Source organism: Salvelinus namaycush, chromosome 2 (assembly GCF_016432855.1).
Source record: "Salvelinus namaycush isolate Seneca chromosome 2, SaNama_1.0, whole genome shotgun sequence".
Classification (NCBI taxonomy): Eukaryota; Metazoa; Chordata; class Actinopteri; order Salmoniformes; family Salmonidae; genus Salvelinus; species Salvelinus namaycush.
In genome coordinates this window covers 23,188,481-23,193,246 of record NC_052308.1, presented here as the reverse complement: position 1 = coordinate 23,193,246, position 4,766 = coordinate 23,188,481, and positions in this window count along the sequence as shown.

The following is a 4,766-nucleotide window of genomic DNA, read 5'->3' as shown; positions in this document are numbered from 1 at the left end:
TTTTTTGCTGAGTTTATAACATCATATGACCACCCTCTGGTGGTGGAAATGTTTCAGTAGCTGAGGTTCATTCATTTTAAATGGAGTGTCTTCATTCAATGGAATAATAAGATCACTTTCAAATAATTGGCTCAGTTGTTGAGGGACTTTCCAAGATGCCAGGCTTCTTGCTTTCTGCCCTGGGAGGGGATTGCGTGCACTGCATTGAATGGAATATTGAAATCTCAGGAATGTACTAAACATGTTTTGTAGCTTATTTTCCAAGAAACTTGGCACAAATTGTTCAAATCAATAACCAGCTGAATAAATTAAGAAAATGTATGTGGACAAAAAAAGGAGGATTGTGTTTCAAACACGGAAAAATTATATGTTGGAATATATTTCAATAAAATATAAATATATTTAAATATATTACGAAAATGTATTTGTCAAAAATATAAATAAATAAAATGTATGTACATATATTTGTAAAATACACACTCACTGACTCAATCCCATAGAAAATCTGTGGGCAAAACTGAAAAAACATGTGCGAGCAAGGAGGCCTACACACCTGACTCAGTTACACCAGCTCTGTCAGGAGGAATGGGCCAAAATTCACCCAACTTATTGTGGGAAGCTTGCGGAAGGCTACCCGAAACGTTTGACCCATGTTAAACAATTTAAAGGCAATGCTACCAAATACTAATTGAGTGTATGTAAACTTCTGACCCACTGGGAATGTGAGGAAAGAAGTTAAAGCTGAAATAAATCATTGTCTCTACTATTATTCTGACATTTCACATTCTTAAAATAAAGTGGTGATCCTAACTGACCTAAAACAGGGAATTTTTACTGGATTAAATGTCAGGAATTGTGAAAAACTCAGTTTAGATGTCTTTGGCTAAGGTGTATGTAAACTTCAGACTTCAACTGTACATAAATACATGTACATCCATGCTGTTAAAATACATGGAGTGTACAAAACATTAGGAACACCTTCCTAATATTGAGTTGCACCCTTTTTTGCCCTCAGAACAGCCTCAATTCATGGACTCTACAAAGTGTCGAAAGCATTCCACAGGGATCCTGGCCCATGGTGACTCCAATGCTTCCCACGGTTGTGTCAAGTTGGCTGGATGTCCTTTGGGTGCTGGACCATTCTTGATACACACTGGAAACTGTTGAGCTTGAAAAACCCAGCAGCGTTGCAGTTCTTGACACACTCAAACCAGTGCATCTGGCACCTACTAACATACCCCGTTCAAAGGCACTTAAATCTTTTGTCTTTCCCAATTCACCCTCTGAATGGCACACATACACAATCCATGTACGAATTGTCTCAAGGCTTAAAAATCCTTCTTTAACCTGTCTCCTCCCCTTCATCTACATTAATTGAAATGGTGACATCAATAAGGGATCATAGCGTTCACCTAGATTCACTTGGTCAGTCTATGTCATGGAAAGAGCAGATGTTTCTAACTCATGACATAATTGGACAAACCTAAGTCTCATTTGAAAATAATACTCATCGGCAATTCTGGGTAAGCCCGAAAAATGATATTAGACAACACTGGCCAATGTTATTACTTTTCATTATTTATAGGTATTTCCAAGATGGCGTAGCAGTTGGGCGTCTGTTTTGTTTGTCTTGTCCCATCCCGTGTATATATCGTTTTCTTTGTATATATTTTATACATATTTTTTAGATTTTTAATCTCAATTTCCATCAACGGACTGAACATACTCTCCTGCAACCCTCCTCACCGAATGTGGTATGGATCTGCTATTTTTTTTTATACTTTAGAACCGGAACCCCCATCAGAAGCTAGCCAGCTAACTAGCTAGTAGTCAGTTAGCCACTGCTAGCGGTCATTACTGTTAACGCGGACATCAGCCAGGATCAGCCCGGTCAATTCCTGCTAGTCTGCACAACGCGAAATCAACCCAGAGCATATCGGACTCCTTTTTCTCCACCACATCTCCGGATTACTACTGCAAGCTTTGAACCTTTACTCCAGATCATCGCAGCTAGCTTGCTGCTATCCGAGTGGCTACTCTTGGCTAACATCTCTGTCCTGAAGCAAGCACCAGTTAGCTGGAGCTAGCCTCAAGCTAGACCCATCTCCCGGCTAGCTGAAGAGACCCCTCAGACAATTCCTGGGTTTCAATACCTCTTTTGCCAATTGGCCTGGACCCTTAGCTGCCAACACAGAGCCCCGCAGATCCATCACGACTGGTCTGTCGACGTAATCCGTCCAAGGAGGTTTCAACAGGCTCTTCCGTTGCGACATCCCCCTGAGGCCCATCTGCTAGCCTGCTATCCCGGCCTGATAGCTGTCTGAATTGCCGTGTCTCCAGCTCGCTTAGCTACTCACTGGACCCAATGATCACTCTGCTACAAATGCCTCTCCCTAATGTCAATATGCCTTGTCTATTGCTGTTTCGGTTAGTGATTTTTGTCTGATTTCACTGTAGAGCCTCCAGCCCTGTTCAATATGCCTTAGCTAGCCCTTTTTTTCCACCCCCCACACATGCGGTGACCTCACCTGGCTTAAATGGTGCCTCTAGAGACAAAACCTCTCTCATCATCACTCAATGCCTAGGTTTACCTCCACTGTACTCACATCCTACCATACCCTTTACCCATACCCATACATTATGCCTTGAATCTATTCTTCCGCACCCAGAAATCTGCTCCTTTAACCTTTACTTAATACCCATCCCGGATCCGGGAGCATCCTCATCAAAAAAGCTGACTAGCATAGCCTAGCCTAACGGGACAGGGATATCATATAATATAATTTCATGAAATCACAAGTCCAATACAGCAAATGAAAGATAAACATCTTGTGAATCCAGCCATCATTTCCGATTTTTAAAATGTTTTACAGCAAAAACACAATATGTATTTCTATTAGCTAACCACAATAGCCAAACACACAACGGCAGGTTTTCACCATGTTTCCACCGCATAGGTAGCTTTCACAAAACCGACAAAATAAAGATATAATTAATCACTAACCTTGAACAACTTCATCAGATGACAGTCTTATAACATGTTATACAATACATTTATGTTTTGTTCGAAAATGTGCATATTTGAGGTATAAATCATAGTTTTACATTGCAGCCACCATCACAAATAGCACCAAAGCAGCCAGAATAATTACAGAGAGCAACGTGAAATACATAAATACTCATCATAAAACATTTATGAAAAATACATGGTGTACAGCAAATGAAAGATAAACATCTTGTGAATCCAGCCAATATTTTCAATTTTTTAAGTGTTTTACAGCGAAAACACAATATATATTTCTATTAGCTCACTACAGTAGCCAAACACACAACGCAATTTACTCCCCGCCAAAATAGCTTGCACAAAACCGACAAAATAGAGATAAAATTAATCACTAACCTTGAACAACTTCATCAGATGACAGTCTTATAACATCATGTTATACAATACATTTATGTTTTGTTCGAAAATGTGCATATTTAGAGCTGCAAATCGTGGTTATACATTGTGAATACGTAGCAACAATTCACCAAAATCTCCAGAGATATTTTGGACAGTCACCTAATCTAATCAAAGAACTCATCATAAACTTTACTAAAAAATACATGTTGTACAGCAAATGAAAGATACACTGGTTCTTAATGCAACCGCTGTGTTAGATTTTTTTAAATAACTTTAGTAGAACATACAGCATGCAGTATTGTGAGACAGCGCTCACATATTCTCCGCCTTGTTGGAGTCAACATTTACCACAAAAATACGAAATAACATCATAAATATTCTCTTACCTTTCTTGAGCTTCCATCAGAATGTTGTGCAAGGAGTCCTATTTCCAGAATAAATCGTTGTTTGGTTTTAGAATGTCCATTTCTTGTGTCGAATTAGCAACTTTGGCCTGCCATGTGGCGCGAACATGCCCATCTTCTCTTAGCGCATGGAACGAAAAATTCCAAAATTCCCAATAAACGTTGAATAAACTGGTCAAACTCGGTTGAAAAATCCTACTTTATGATGTTTTTCTCATATGTATCAAATAAAATCAGAGCCGGAGAAATTCGCAGTGTATAACGAACGCTTTTCAGAAGAGAATGTGAGGCTCCCCTGCGCGCCGTCGATAACTGCCAAAAGAGCTGACGTGTCATTCCAAAAGCTCTTATTCGGCCTCAGATCAAGCTAGACACCCCATTCAACCTTCCACTGCCTGTTGACATCTAGTGGAAGGCGTATGAAGTGCATACAGATCGATAAATAAAAGCCAGTTGAATAGGCAGGCACTGACACAGAGCCTCGTTTTCAGAGTTTTCACTTCCTGTAAGGAAGTTTGCTGCCAAATGAGTTCTGTTTTACTCACAGATGTAATTCAAAAGGTTTTAGAAACTTAAGAGTGTTTTCTATCCAATGGTAATAATAATATGCATATTGTATGATCTAGAACAGAGTACGAGGCCATTTAATTTGGGCACGATTTTTTCCAAAGTGAAAACAGCGCCCCCTTATTGACAAGAAGTTTTAACTCTCTGTTCCCAACGCACTAGATGACCAGTTCTTATAGACTTTAGCCGTACTCTTATCCTACTCCTCCTCTGTTCCTCTGGTGATGTAGAGGTTAACCCAGGCCCTGCAGCCCCCAGCATCACTCCCATTCCTCAGACGCTCTCATTTGTTTGACTTCTGTAACCGTAAAGGCCTTGGTTTCATGCATGTTAACATTATAAGCCTCCTCCCTGAGTTTGTTTTATTCACTGCTTTAGCACACTCCGCCAAC